We start from the raw sequence: 16,589 nt of genomic DNA on the forward strand, positions 1-16,589 counted from the left end.
AGACTGACATACTGTCTCATAGGACATTCAAACTCAAGTACATCAGAGAACAAAATGAAATGCTTTCAATGTACCTGGGGAAGACAGATATAAACCACAGTTGTACTGGGCAGACAAGGGCATGTGATCTTGATATATCACTTCATTTACATAGTTGTTTTAAAAGTTTATTTGCTTCAATAAATAATATCTCTAAAAGGTTCAAAAATTCATCTTATGTGTGAAGTTGACATTTTTTTCTTATGTGTTTATATTTTTAAAAAATAATCAGGTGATTTGAGGATCTGTCTCCTCCCACTCTATATAATAATTATCTTAAGGGAAGCAACAGTGTTATATGCATCCCATTTTCTCCAGTTCCTAGAATAAAGTCTGGGGCATAAAAACCGTTTCAAAAATGTATTAAATAAATAGATAAATGAATTATTGTGAATTCCCCTATTTCTCACATTATGTTAGTTGCATTTCATATCATTTTTTCCTAACATTTAAAGCACATTTTAAAAATAATGTATTACATATAAATGTAGGACATTAAATGTTTAGGTAAATAAAAATTTAAATTACTTATAATCCCATTACTTCAAAAATTATTTCTCTATTTATTTCTAAATTCTAATAAGCATATGCTGTTTTTCCAAATAGTGGCAATGGTGCTATGAAAATTTGAACATGTTGAATACTACTTTTTTCACTTAAGCTTTTAACAAATAATTTTAGATCTCATCTTTCTCCTCAAATAATGAATTGCTTGATGAAGGTATCAGTGTAACCACAGAACCAGTTCAATCTGGTTTAACTTTGTCAGTAACAAAATACAACAAAATAATGACTTGTTTTTTAGTTGCAATGGACCCTCAGGTTGCAAGTAACCCAAACATGCCCAGATGAACCAAGTGTGCCAGATTTGTGACCCTAGAGCCAACCAGAATAAAAAGGTAAACCACATGCAGAACCTAAGTATTCAGACCAACGAATGGTGATCAAATTAAAAAGGAAATGATAACCTGTTGTGTTGCAGTACAGTTATAAAAGTCAAGGACCTGGCAAAACTTCTTTTCAGGAACCAATCAGGTAACGCTTTGTTGCATCCTCCTATCTCCTTCTTACTTGCTCTCTGCCTATAAAACCTGTCTCCAGACCTTAGTTCGGGGAGACAGATTGAACATTGCCTCCTGCCTCCCTGCTGGTCAACCTTGAAATAAGGCTTTTCCGTTCTTAAAAGCTGGTGTCACAGTATTGACTTCTTAGCTCATGGGACGGTGAGCCCACTGCACAGTAATATCAGAACTTGTCATTTTCTCTCACTCTATTTCTGATACAGAATAAATGCCAAGTAAGCACTCTTTATTGACAAGTAGTGGCATAAAAGAGAAGAAACAATGCCCTTGACTAGGCTAGAACTAAACTTGGAAGCCTGGATCATTTAGTACACATATCTACACTAACTGATTCTAGATAATGTTTACAATTCTTATGCTCAGGTATTTGTCATGTTAATAGCCTTCTGAGGGATCATGCATGGGCATTATAATTTACTCAGTCAATACCAAGTCATACAAATATACAATTAGACAATACAAATGATGCAGAAAGTCTGTCTCAGAGTCTGGCTCACAAGAGGAAAAGAGGAATGTAGGAACACCAATGTGATGTGATATGTAGAGGAATAAAAATGAGTATTAAAGTGGCCACTTTGAGTACAGCACAATTATTCATTTGAAGGATTGGGATAGATGGCTAATCTACATGTACCCATGAAATGAAAATAAAAACAAAAGGTCTACTGGTGCTTGAGACTGTGGGAGATGCAGTAATTTAGTGAAGGATAGTTTCAACTATCCATCTTTGAGAAAAGTTAGGTATTTCAGAGTAAGTGGGACATAAGCTAAATGCTGATTAAGGTTGAATGAGACCATCATATTGTCCAAATATTTGAGAGACTCTTCCAATCCCAAAGTCACATTAGTACCTGAGAAACAAATATTTTCCTTTCCTTTGGCTCAAAAACTTTCCATCTCCTACAGGAAAGCTTTTCTAATTTGATCTCAGAATACTTAGTGTTTGTCTTCCATTTAATGTGATCTACTTGTTAATCTTTTTATGGTTACCTCCTTATCTTAAATTTAATATAGCAACTGCTCTTTCCACCTCTGATTCTGAAAAATAAAAGTACATTTGGGCCTATGAATGATTCAAATACGTCACTTCTGATAGATAAATGCTGTAATTCCATTATTTATCTGGACTCCATATGCATCAAAGTATATGCCCACAGAGAACACACAGCTGAGATAAGAGCTCAGATGTCAAAATTAGGATGTTTAATGAACATATTGAGGGTATGGATGTAAACAAAAGTAATAATGAAAAGGATTAGTCTCATGAAGACGCCTGGGTAATAACAGTGGTGATAATGTAAGTAATAGTAACAATACTGGTGATGGAGACTTAGACAAGTGTATTAGATATTCAACAATCAATGATTTGGAACAATGGCTAAAGATATCTGACATGGCAAAGGGAGGGACAGTGGTGACAGTAACAAAGGTAGAGATGGTCGGCACAAAAGTGATAGTGGTGCCTGTGCTGACTGTGATAATATGGTGATGTGGTGAGGTTAGTAAGGATGGATGAGAAATCTCCTTGCAAAGAAAACTTTTAAAAAGATGAAACTCACCTCTGGGGTGCTAAAGATGTTATTCTTCATGTATTCAAGTTGGATTGTCTCTGCTCATAAAAAGCTATGATGGGGAGGCCAAGGCAGGTGGATCAAGAGGTCAGGAGAGCGAGACCATCCTGGCTCACACGGTGAAACCCCATCTCTATTAAAAAATACAAAAAATTAGCTGGGTGTGGTGGCACATGCCTGTAGCCCCATCTACTTGGGAGGCTGAGGCAGGAGAATCGCTTGAACCTGGGAAGCAGAGATTGCAGTGAGCGGAGATCGTGCCACTGCACTCCAGCCTGGGCAACAGAGCAAGATTCCGTTTCCAAAAAACAACAAAACAAAACAAAACAAAAAAATCTATGAAGGACTTGCAGAACTTCTAGTGTCCCAAAAGAGGAAGTGTCCCTGGGATTGGATTCTAGAGCCAGTGAGGGTTGCAGAAAAGCCATTTGAAAGAGAGTTGGGCTGCTTTACTTCTCTGTGTCCAACTTCCTACCCCAGAGGAGCACTTACAAAAAACATTACACACTTAGCAACTCCAGAGAACATATAGCAAGGAGCCCCTGGAAGGCCGGCATTTCCAGGAACACGAAATATAAGTAGGGGAGTGTCTCAGGGTAAAAAAAAAGATGGAGAGGAGGATGTTGCAAGTTCTAATGTCATCAAAACCATCAGGTAATGGGCAAGGGTGGTACAGAAAAGATGAGAGTATCTAAAAAAGAGAACCAGGTAAAGGCTTTGATCTTTCCTGGATAAGGCCTAATGGAATATGGAAAGAAAACTCCCGGGACATTGATATAGACCACCCACCTCTACATCCATCCTAGAAACATTTTTCAATGGCTTTAGAATCCATAGACTAACAGGGTGGTGAGGGGCTTTATACAACATTTATTTAGAGAAGGGGAAGTTGAAGTAAAGAAAGGAGAAATGGTTAAGCCCAATGTTCATTTTCAGTTAGTGGCAAAACAAGTTTACAAAGTCAATTTAGAAATAGAATGCTTTTTCTGTTGTGCTACAGCCCTTCTAGACCAAGAATATAGGGGCCTTACCTTATCAATTCCTCTCTCTCCTCATTCCCTTTGAGAATTCCTGATGCCTGTCTCCCTTAGGAATCCTTCTTTAAAATGCACTTTGTCTGTTCATTGATTCTTCATGTAGCCCTGCAGTTCTGAGCTTTGAGAGATGGGACATTTCTTTAGGGACTAGATGGAAATTTTTCTCTCTCCTGTTTTCTGGCAGGGTGTGTGGGGAAAAAATTCTGGCACTTACGATTTTGTTTTAAGGAGCCAACACACTCTCTCTCTCCCCACCCCTACCTTTTTCTCTTCTTCACATACATACACACACAGACGGACACACACACACACACACACACACACACACACACACACACACCAGTATGTGCAGCAACATACTAACACCAAAAAGACAGACTTTTTTTTCATTTTGTTCTATGTATTTTTGTAGTGATGGGAGGTCATGAAAAGTGGTGGGAAGGAGTGCATGGATTGGTGAGAAGTGAATGAGCAAAACAAAAGAAAGTCTCACAGAAGTGTAGAAGTGTATTGTGACCTCTCCTCATGCCTCAGACTTTGGAATGCTAACTGGGCACCCAGTTGGTACTTCTCTGAAGGTTCTCTTAAGACCAGGTGTGGAACTGTAGGATCCTACTAGGAGATTCCCTGTCTGAGGACAACATAGCCATAGCTTATTGAAGATACAAAAAGAAAACTTATTTTTGAAATACAAACTCTCTGGGCAACTTTTAAAATTTATTTTTAGTGATAGTGTAAGTTTTGGGTTTCCTGTTTTTGAAAAACAATGTCGAAATGCTTTCTTTCCAAATGCAGGGATGACTTGGCATTTATTTTAGCTTATTTTAAGAGAAAAGGTATGTGTGGAGAACAATGTCGTGGAGTAGCATACAGAAGCAGTATCTCCTTCTCAATTTAGTAAATTTGACTAAGATCACAGAATGTTCTGGGACCCCCAACTATTAAATGTGAATAAATTGTCCAATTTGAGGTTTTTCTATGACAATATATCCTCAGGTAAATTTTCCCTGATCATCCAGCTCAGATATGGACTATATTCTCTTTTCTGACATTTGGTGGATCCTAAATAAAGGCAAACCCATTATAATATTGTCAAACCTTAAAAATTAATGCTGTGGAGAAAAACAACAGCAGCAAAATAGTAGAAATTAAATCCATGATTTTTTTTTTCCTAGGTAAAAGCAACTTTTCCTTTGTGGGTAGATAGGTTCAAGTGTTGGGGTAAGCCAACACATAACTTTTGAAGACTTGCTTTGAGCAAACACCATTTGCAGCTAGGTGAATTCCACCAGAAGTCACTGAGAATCATTGAACTTCTGATTTAGATGGTGCTTAAGAAGACATCTGATCTAAACCCCTCTGTCTTCACAAAACATAAAACTGAAATCAAGAGGTAGGGAATAACTTAATTAATTAAGGTTACATGGCAATTTAGAAAAAGACTGAGAATGGGATAGCACCAACGTTTTCTAACGCTTTCCAGCATACCTTTTGGCATTTTTGTTTTCATTTTATCTGAAGTAGTAAGCCTCTGGCATCAAGCACCACGCAGCAGATGTAGGTGAGAAATCAGATTCAATGAGTCATAGACTTCTTCTAGGTCCCTGACTATCTTCCCATAGAGTAACTCATACCTGTAGAGAACATGGCTGGCTGTGGAGGTTCACAAGTCTTGTCCAGCCAGACTTTCTTCTCTGACTCCTGTAGTCTCAATTTTCCTTTCCAGAAGTAAGTTTTGGTTTCATACTTCACAAACCATCTCATGATCTTGCTTAATTTCATGATCCTTGATTATACAAGTATCCCTGATTACACAAACATATGATTATAGGTGGATGGCCTTTGTCCATTTTCTCATTAAATCTCCCATAGAAGGTAAATAGATAAATGTCTTTTCAACATTAGTTAGTAGATAGATTCTAAGCTTAATCCAGAAGATTTAACTTTCATTTAACAGCCAAGAGGATCTAATCATGCTAACTGAGGCTTCATCCTCCTTACCATCCCTGACAACTATGGGTTTTTAGAACATATATGACCCCACAAGTCAGCCTACATATGACCTTTCACTTGAATGACCTTCTACTTAAACGTAGGCTAGAGAAAGAAAATCCTTTTAAACGTGATTCATATGAGCCTGCAGAGTAATTATTGGGAAGGTATTTTTTGTCTATGTTTATTAAGATCTAAAAGTAATGTCAACTTTTATAGGTACGTTAGTCATTTCTTTGGCTAATATGGTGAACAAACCATAAAATCTTTTTAAGCTTTCTCCCAACATTGATTAGGTGTGGGATAAATGGGGATCAAGTCACCTGGGATCTTCTCAGGTAAAAACTTTAGCAATAGAAAAAGATTTTTATTTTAATGAGAATATATATCTCAGATCAACTAAATTAGATTCTCTGAAAGTGGGATCTAGTAATTGGTGTTTTAATAAACCTCAAGAAGTTATGCATGCAAGTTAAAGAACTTGGAGAACCACTGGTCTACTCCAATCGGTGAGATTGAAAGGAGGAACTGGGCATATGTAGCACAGTTCTTTCCTGTGCTGTTCTCCCAGGGAGCCAGCCTGCCTGGTTTGTGAGTTCTGCTCTGCTTTCTGCCATTCAGTGGAAGGGAGTCTGTGACTTTCCATGCTGCACAGTAATTACGTAAAAGCAACATAAGGAAAATTAACACACTATCAGAGTAAGATATTTGAAATCTCTCCCCCAAGTAATAAAAACAACAGGCAAATAAATCATAAGTTTATATAGAAATTATTTGTAGAATAATTAACAAGGTCCACCTGCTGGAGGCATATGGAATAAAGATTGATTTCAAGCACAGTGGAATTAAACAAAAGCTAGGCCATAAAACAAGTCTCAATACAGTTAATAGAATTAATAATATTAACATAATATAGACCTCTGCTTCTACTAGTGATATAAATAAATAAGAAATAAATAAATGATGCATTTAACATGTCCATATATTTGATATTTAAAGAAAATACTTCTATACAACTTACTCTCAGAGGTAGTCATAGGAAAAGTAGAAAACATCTATATCTGAACAGTAACAAAAAGTATAATTTCAAAATATTTGGAAAAAAGGGCTTTTTAGAAGTTTATAACCTTTAAATTTAATATTATTAAAAAAGTATAAAATTAATTAACTAAAAATTAATTCAAGTTGAAAATTAGAAAAATAATGTTAGGGAGAAAAAGAAAGTGTAAGAAAAAATGTGGGAGCAGAAATTGATAGAATAAAAATAAACATATGACAAAAATTATATACTAATAAAAATGTTGGTTCCTAAAAATAAAAATAAACTCCTGACAAGACTAATAAAAATAAAGGAGAGAGGGGGGCAAAAATAAGAAAGATTAAGAATGAACAATTGGCAGAATTACAGATGCATCAATGTTTAAAGTTATAATAAGATATTATTAAAGATATATGCCAATTAATTAAAATTTTAAATTGACTAGATTCATATCTAGAAAAATTATAAATTAGAAATATCAATGTCAGAATTAATACAAAATCTAAATAATATTAAATTAGGAGTTACAAAATCACTAGAAAGAAAACATCAGTGGCGGCTTGCTTAATAAATGAGTTCTACCTAATATTGAAGAAAAACATAGCTACTATTTTTATAAACTTTCTTCTGAGAATTAAAACACTGGAAATACAACTCAACAGTGCATTTTACAAAGGCAGCCTAACAATGATTCCAAAATAAATAAAACTAGTAATGTGAAAAAATAGGCGATAATCTCATTTATTAACATATATGCAAAGTTCTTCCTCCAAATATTCCTAAGCCAAATTCAATAATTCCCATTAAGAACAAAACAAGATTCATTACTAATATTACTTTTATTTAATATTGTACAGAAAAAATATGACTTAGGTCACCAAAATGATAGTGTGAAACAACCTGTCTCCACTACCCTCGATCTCATAGAAAACAAAAAACAAATAACAAAAAACAAATACGCAGGGCAGAAATGATCACCAGCAATATCCCAGAACCCAAATAGAAGGATGAGATAGCTTCTGGGGTTGCAGAGAAGTAAAAACACTGTGCAGAGGGTAACAGAATCAGATTTTTATAACTATAATGCTTTTCCCCCAATTTGCCATGAACCAAGCATTTGGGAAATTTCCCCTGATTCACAGTTACTACTCTGGAAAAGGTAAGTTCAAGATGGACAACCAGCTTCCTCAACATCTTGGCTTTCCGGGCAGGAGACCTGTTCCTGCCTCAACACGCAAAAAGCTGCACAAGTACTTGAATGGAGAAATATTCCTGAAGACTGACAGAGACAAAGTGGCCAGTGCGTCTAGCAGCATCCCCAGCCTGGGAAACTCTCTGTATCTTGGCTGAAGGAGATGCCAAATTAGAGTGTTCAGTAGAACCTCACTGTAGGAGGTATGATCTGTTAGTCTCTTGGGCACAAAATCCTAGACAGCTTTCCCATTCTGCTATGTTATCCCCCTTTGGGACCTCCCCCATCCTGGACAGGCAGCACTCTGAACAGTTGCTAAAACAGAGGTAAACCTGGACTTAGTTGCCACTTAGTGCTAAAAAGGAGGCAGTGACCTAGCAAAAAAAAAAAAAAAAAAGACAACAGGTAATTGTAAAGAAAACGCTAAGCAAACATATCCAATAGAAACAAAAATATATCAGATAAAGGAGACTGGAATAAATAATTTTTCAATTCAAAGTCATAAATGTACATATACGAACAGAAAATCATGAGCTCCCCAAATTGACAAAGCAAAGCACCGGTAACCAACCCTAATAAGACAGCAATAGGGAAGCTCCCTGATTAAGAATAAAGAGAAGTTTTAAGAAAACTCAAAGATATTCAAAATAATACAAAAAAGCAATTTAGAAATGTATTAGAAAATTTTAACAAAGAGATTAAAATAACGAGAAACAAATCGAATAGGAACCCTGGAACTTAGAAGTATATTTGCTAAACCACAAAATTATTTAGAGGCTCTCAACAGCAGAATGGATCAGGCAGAGGAAAGAAACAGTGAGCTCAATGACAGAGTGTTGGAAAATACACAGAGGAGAAAAAAGAATGAAACTAAATGAAGGAAGGCTACAGGATATAGAAAATTACCTCAAAGGAGCAAATCTAAAAATTATTGAAGTTCAAGAGGGAGCTGGGCATGAACAAAGAATAGAAAGCTTAACAAAGAGATAAATGATGTACCTTTAAGGTACCAAATAAGACCCCTCCAGTTTGCCCATGATTATGGAAAACTCTGAAGCATCCTGGGTCGTTGAGCCGTCCCTCTGACTCGAAGTACTTTCCGAGAAGCCCCTTTTACATCCTTGTTCCTACGGCTGGAGATGATGGGTTTTATGAAGGCAGAGACAATGCTGTAGAACAGCACCACCTGTTTTCTCGCTGTAGGTTATACTAGGAGTCAGACCTCATGCACATGATCACGGCTGGCCCTTAGAACATGGTGACCACACTTTTACTTTTTTTCCGTGATGGCAGGTGGAAGGCATTGTGAATGTGATTCTACCGTGTAGAAAGACAAAATGGTGTGTAGAGATTCATGCTGTGGACTTTTTCCAAGGAGCAGCACAGGAACTTAACAGAAAAACTGAAAGAAGCCACAAACTCTGTGAAAATAGTAGTGTGCAGCAGCCTACACTGTGACCCAAACAGAAAACGATGAGTCTCCAGAGCATAAGTAGTGGGGGGACTGCTGCCATGACACACATCCCCACAGTGGGGAGACTGTTGCCATGACATCCTTTCCCACAGGAGAGCTGGGCAATCCAGGCCATGAGGGGAGGCCTCAGCCCTCCTCAATGCTGGGGCTGATTTAGGGAGCAGTGGGTAAAAGATGAAAAGGAACAGCATGGGGACATACTTTGCATGCACTCTCAGATGCCACTGGAGATGGAGGGAAGCCGTCCATCTGGGAACTGCCCTCTGGGGCCACTGCCTGCACCCACACGTGAGGAGCCAGAGTACAGACTTACCTGACTCAGCCCCCACCTGGCTTTGCTCCTAGACCCACCTTGGTAGCGTAACACAATGTGTAGAGATATTAGGAATTCCATAGGAGCTTTGGGACACCTACAAATTGCTTGAGATGCCAGACCACCTTCCCTGGGTAACATACGGCAAGCACAAATTCCACATTGCAGCTGGTGTTCTTTTAGGAGTACCACCTCCTGGCTGGAAGCAACCAGGATAGCCTTTTACAATATCTGGAGGCACAATTACACTGTGCTTAGGAAGGAGAAAACTTTTGTGTAATCTCTGCTATTGCCATTGACTGCATCATCCTGGCTAGCCAGGAGGTCTTGAATCTATCCACATGCTCCAATACATTATTTCTACAGCTGACATTCAAGAAAGCCAACACACTAAGGCTATTTCTAACTAAGGAAACCTTAGAGTCTACTAACTTCCCTCCCATCCCCATCAGAGCTGGTGCTGGTACCTGCTGCTGGAAGACTAGAGGAAAGGTCATATCACAGGATCCCTTGCAGACACTCCCCAGCAACAGTGTGGAGTGTGGAAGCCCCACTGGGTGGCTCGACCCAGGGGAGCAGCAGGATTCACAGTAGTCTGGCCCTAAGGGACTGCTACTTCTAGGGGAAGGGGGAGTGCACCACACTGAGGGAGTATCCCATGAGAGAGAAGAGGCCATATTACGGTCCTTAAGTCCCTGAACTTTCCGCTTATGGGATTGAAGAGGCACAGGTGCAGTGCTGGGCTAGTTGGGGAATGTCTGTGAATCTACTCTGACAGTCAGGCAGCCCTGATGCTTGTGAAGAGTATAAGAGAAGGGGACTTTTCTCCCCACTGATTACCACTGCAAACACAGCTGAAACTTCTGCTATGAGAACTCAGCATGTGTGTATCTGTAGACAACCTTTCTGAAATACTTTGGTATGACACATCCCCATAGGAGGAGTGCCCTCCAGGTTCAGGCTTGCATGAGAGGTAGAGTCACAATCCCCCTCTACATAGAACGTCAGGATTCCTGCAGATAAAAAGAAGTGCCTGTCTAATCTGAATAACCAGAACATCAGGTTAGGAATGTGACTGGAAGAAGGATCACATTTCCGATGGCTGGGAAGGAAAACTGTGGTGGCTCCTGCTCCTCCCGCTGAAAAGATCTAGTGCATCTCGCTGAGAGATTCCCCAGCTACCTCTGGCAAGGCTGGGACCTCTGCTCACCATTGAAGTATTGCATTTACCCACCTGCTTTAGCTGCAGCTGGATTTTACCCATGGGCACCTCCTACTGACCTGAAGCCTAAATTGTTCAACCCAGTGAATCAAATACTAGGAAATTATTATTATTATTATTATTATTTTGCCTAAGTATTCATAGTGCATTTTTTATTTTATTTTATTTTTATTATACTTTAAGTTCTAGGATACATGTGCACAACGTGCAGGTTTGTTACATATGTATACATGTGCCATATTGGTGTGCTGCACCCATTAACTCATCATTTACGTTAGATATATCTCCTAATGCTATCCCTCCTCCCTTCCCCCACCCCACGACAGGTCCCGGTGTATGCTGTTCCCCTTCCTGGGTCCAAGTGTTCTCATTGTTCAATTCCCACCTATGAGTGAGAACATGCGGTGTTTGTTTTTTTGTCCTTGCCATAGTTTGCTGAGAATGATGGTTTCCAGCTGCATCCATGTCTCTACAAAGGACATGAACTCATCCTTTCTTATGGTTGCATGATATTCCATGGTGTATATGTGCTACATTTTCTTAATCCAATCTATCATTGATGAACATTTGGGTTGGTTCCAAGTCTTTGCTATTGTGAATAGTGCCTCAATAAACATACATGTGCATGTGTCTTTATAGCAGCATGATTTATAATCCTTTGGGTATATACCCGGTAATAGTGTGGCTGGGTCAAATGGTATTTCTAGTTCTAGATCCTTAAGGAATCGCCACACTGTCTTCCACAATGGTTGAACTAGTTTACAGTCCCACCAACAGTGTAAAAGTGTTCCTATTTCTCCACATCCTCTCCAGCCCCTGTTGTTTCCTGACTTTTTATGATCACCATTCTCACTGGTGTGAGATGGTATCTCATTGTGGTTTTGATTTGTATTTATCTGATGGCCAGTGATGATGAGCATTTTTTCATGTGTCTGTTGGCTGCATAAATGTCTTCTTTTGAGAAGTGTCTATTCATATCCTTCGCCCACTTGTTGATGGGATTGTTTGTTTTTCTCTTGTAAATGTGTTTGAGTTCTTGGTAGATTCTGGATACTAGCCCTTTGTTAGATGAGTAGGTTGCAAAAATTTTCTCCCATTCTGTAGGTTGCCTGTCCACTCTGATGGTAGTTTCTTTTGCTGTGCAGAAGCTCTTTAGTTTAATTAGATCCCATTTGTCAATTTTGGCTTTTGTTGCCATTGCTTTTGGTGTTTTAGAAATGAAGTCCTTGCCCATGTCCTCAATGGTATTGCTTAGGTTTTCTTTTAGGGTTTTTATGGTTTTAGTTCTAACATTTAAGTCTTTAATCTATCTTGAATTAATTTTTGTGTAAGACGTAAGGAAGTGATCCAGTTTCAGCTTTCTACATATGTCTAGCCAGTTTTCCCAGCACCATTTATCAAATAGGGAATCCTTTCCCCGCTTCTTGTTTTTGTCAAGTTTGTCAAAGATCAGATGGTTGTTGATGTGTGGTATTATTTCTGAGGGCTTTGTTCTGTTCCATTGTTCTATATCTCTCTTTTGGTACCAGTACTATGCTGTTTTGGTTACTGTAGCCTTGCAGTATAGTTTCAAGTCAGGTATCGTGATGCTTCCAGCTTTGTTCTTTTGGCTTAAGATTGTCTTGGTAATGCGGGCTCTCTTTTGGTTCCATATGAACTTTAAAGTAGTTTTTATAGCTTTGAGAGTTCCTTTGGAATTGATTTCTAGTTTCATTTTGCTGTGATCTGAGGAGACACTTGATATGATTTTTTTTTTTTTTTTTTTTTTGAGACAGAGTCTCACGTGGTGGAGTGAGAGCAAGAGGGGGAGGAGATGCAACACACTTTTAAACAACAACATCTCACAAAAACAAATGATGGAGAATAGAACCAAGCCATGAGGAATTCACCCCCATGACCCAACATGACCCAAACACCTCTCACCAAGTCCCACATCCAACATGAGATTTAGAGAGGACAGCATCTAAACTCGTTACAGTTCAACATGAGATTAAAAAAAAAATCAATAGTGTTCAGAGTACAGGTGGTTTTTTGTTATATTGATAAGTTCTTTAGTGGTGATTTCTGAGATTTTGGTGCACATGTCATCTGAGCAGTGTGCACCATACCCAATATGTAGGCTTTTATTTCTCATCCTCCTCACCTTTCCCCGAGTCCCCAAAATCCATTGTATCACTTATGCCTTTGCATCCACATAGCTTAGCTCTCACTTACAAGTGAGAACGTACGATATTTAGTTTTCCATTCCCAAGTTACTTTACTTGGAATAATGGTCTCAAGCTCCATCCAACTTGCTACAAATAACATTATTTCATTCCTTTTAATGGCTGAGTAGTATTCCATGGTGTATATACAAACATTTTCTTTATCTACTTTATCTACTGGTCGATGGGCACTTAGGTTTGTTCCATATCTTTGCAATTGCAAATTGTGCTGCTACAAACATACAATGACTGCTTTTTCTTGGAGTAAATATCTAGTAGTGGGATTGCTAGATTGAATGGTAGTTCTACTTTTAGTTCTTTAAGGAATCTTCGTACTGTTTTTTATAGTGGTTGTTCTACTTTACATTCCCACCAGCAGTGTAAAAGTGTTCCTTTTTCACCACATCCCTGCTAACATCTATTACTTTCTAACTTTCTGATTATGGCCATTGTTGCAGGAGTAAGTTGGTATCTCATTACAGTTTTAATTTGCATTTCCCTGATAATTAGTAATGTTGAGCATTGTTTTCATATATTTGTTGGCCGTTTGTATATTCTCTTTTGAGAATTTTCTATTCATGTCCTTTGCCGACTTTTTGATAGGATTTTTGGTTGTTTTGAGTTCCTTGTAGATTCTGGATATTAGTCTTTCATTGGATGCATAGTTTGTGAATATTTTCTTCCACTCTGTGATATGTCTGTTTACTCTGCTGATTATTTCTATTGCTGTGCAGAACTTTTTAGTTTAATTAGGTCGCATTTATTTATTTTTGTTTTTGTTGCATTTGCTTTTGGGGTCTTAGTCATGATTATGAGATTTAGAGGGGACAACATCCAATACGAGATTAAGAGGAGGGCTTGAAAAGTCTAAAATAATTACCATATGGCCCTTTAAGAAAAAGTTTGCCTGCTCCTTCCCTGAAGTATTTATTAGTATCCTGTATAGATTGGTAAATTTCATATTGATTAAATTATAATCTTAGGATAAATTATATTCTCAGGACAAATTAATAGTGGTTACATATTATTTTTATGTTAGTTTCCAACTTGGCATCTTCTCACTGATGAGTCTGATTTCTGAGCCAGCATCCTTAGGTACTTTGCACAATGTCTCTCCTAGCTCTATGTAGTTGTTACTAGGGATCTTAATTTTTATTTTGCTCTCTTTGCATGATCCCAGTCTTAGGAACATATCCTGGATACACTTTGGGGAGAAAAACAAAAATGTGGCTTGGATGAGAGTATTGTTAGGAGAATTTATAGGTAGATGGGTAGTTTTTCCTAAAGAATGTTTATTTAAAAATGGCTTTCAAGAGAAGGATCTAGGAGTGTGTCACGGTAGTCTCTACTCAATCAACAGTAACACTCAAAAGTTAATAACCCAGATGGAAAGAGGCCATTTAGCTGGAAGAAAATTCATCAAGGCAAGGTTTGAAAGTTTGAAAGCTGGGGGTTCTAGCATTGGCAGAATTCAGTGTTATGCTGGATTCAGAAAGTTGCCATAGGACCAATGAGGGGAAGTGACAAGGAGATGGACTTCAGTTCATGAAAACTAAATTTCAAACAATCCAGAGCTACATGTTTATTGTGACTGTTTGTAATACAGTTCTCTAATAGGGAACATTGTCAATTAATGTTAGAAACACTAAAAAGGAAAAGAGTATGACGGGTAGGAGGGAGAGTGACTTAAAGTTTATGGATCACTTACTATGTACAAGACTTTATATTTTGCTCTTTATATATTTTATCTGAGCAAAACACAAGCTAGCTCATGATATTCTCACAGAATACCAACATCAGACAAAGTCACTCTGTGACCACAATGAAGTGAGAGGAAAAAAAATACCACTTAATAATCCTGTCTAATTACATATAAGACTGTACAATCAGAAAAATATATTTAGTTTTCTAGTTAAAATGAGTGACTGATATGATATTTCTCAATTACAGATTTAGTCTACCTTAATAAATAGATTCATTAAGATACCTAATCATGGAATTATTTCTAGTAATTGACAGGACCAAATCCAGAGCAAGCTTAGCTTTCTTGAACCCTTCCTCCTCACCTAATGTGAGCTCACATCCTGTAATAATTTCTATCTAACACTCTCTTACAGAAATGTCCCACAACTCCAGTGGTGTGTGATCACCCACATTGCAGTGAGTCAATAAACCTAATTTTGTTAGATTATGGGTATGCTCCTTTATTTTGCTGGAAGGCCGTGTCCTGTCATTTAATTCTCAAAGCAACCCAAATATGTTCAGTTTAAAGGTAAAGAAAATAAGGCTGTGAGATGCTAAGTCACTTAGGCAAAGTTAATTATTTGAAGAAGTTTAGTTGCCAAACAGGTATTCTACACCTGCAACATGAAGTGGGAAATGTAAACTAACACACTTTAAAACTATTGTAGTTAGTGTTTACATTTTATCTTACTGAATTCTCACAACACACATTTATACATAATAAAATACTGGTTCAAATAAATACACAACTGCCTGAGGGTACATAGGTAAAGAGTAGTAGTTAAGAGCACAGACTTTAAAAGAGGTAACACATTACGGTAATGTGACCTTGGTTATGCTCCTTTGACCATTAGGAACATTTCCGAGGCAGTGGAGCTTAGAGGTGATGATCATGGACTCTGGGGTCAGAGTGATTGGGTTTATAATTCTGTAGAGCACTTGTATGAGCTTGTACACATTATTGAACTCTCTGTACTTCAGTTTTTTCAAATGTAAAATGGGAACAACAGTCATACTAACCTCATAGAGTAATTGTGAGGACTGTATTAGTACATACATTGTGCTTAGAACAATATGTGTTGCTTGGCAAATGGTCAGGTAAACAGGTCTTTAATTGGAACTACAATTCAAATTAAGGTTTCTGAAGCTCCACAACCCCAGTTTGTTTGTTTTAAGAACAGGCAGCTCTTATCAGAGAGGCTTCTCAAAGGAAGAGTATTAGGTGGGATTCAGCACATTATCAGGAAAAGTAATTGGCTAAAATGATGAGGGGAAACAGTGTCTCTTTGGATTTCTGAGGTGAGTCAAGAAATGTGAGAGTGCATGTGTTTGTGAGAAGAGTGTTGGGAGGATTAGGGTCATGTTTTCAGATCCAGAGCCCAAGAGTCTAGGTTCGGAAGTCACTAGTGATGAGGGAATAGGAGTGGCAAAGGAGGGTGATGAGATAGCAAACATTTGGGAAAGACTTTTCTGAGCCCACCTCGGCAGGTGAGAGGTAAACTTGGCTTCCCAGGAGTCTCTCCTGAGCCTGATTCTCACCTGCCTCTGGGGTTGGAGGTCTCCCTTCCTTCTGTCACTGTGGCAAAACAGTTAGTGTTAGCTCTGGGGACTCTGCCTCAGGAGGATGAGACTTGCTATAAAGGAGAAAGGGCTTATAGATCCAGTGTCCATCTCCCACACA

The 16,589-nt window shown here is 38.1% G+C and overlaps 1 protein-coding gene across 2 annotated transcripts in view; it reads right to left on the bottom strand.

Annotated features, from left to right (window-relative positions):
• Positions 1 to 3,194, bottom strand: part of MNDA (myeloid cell nuclear differentiation antigen) — a 45,449-nt gene extending 42,255 nt beyond the window's left edge. Inside the window, exons 1-2 of one of the 2 annotated variants that reach the window (XM_077941596.1) lie at positions 2,918 to 3,019; positions 2,681 to 2,825 (exon numbers count right to left, since the gene is read on the bottom strand). The gene's annotated coding sequence lies outside the window, so the exon portion shown is untranslated. Of the gene's footprint in view, positions 1 to 2,680 lie in introns of both variants that reach the window. The other variant, XM_001117129.5, reaches the window with a different exon arrangement.
• Positions 3,195 to 16,589: the final 13,395 nt, after the last annotated feature.

This window comes from Macaca mulatta, chromosome 1, assembly GCF_049350105.2.
Source record: "Macaca mulatta isolate MMU2019108-1 chromosome 1, T2T-MMU8v2.0, whole genome shotgun sequence".
Taxonomy (NCBI): Eukaryota; Metazoa; Chordata; class Mammalia; order Primates; family Cercopithecidae; genus Macaca; species Macaca mulatta.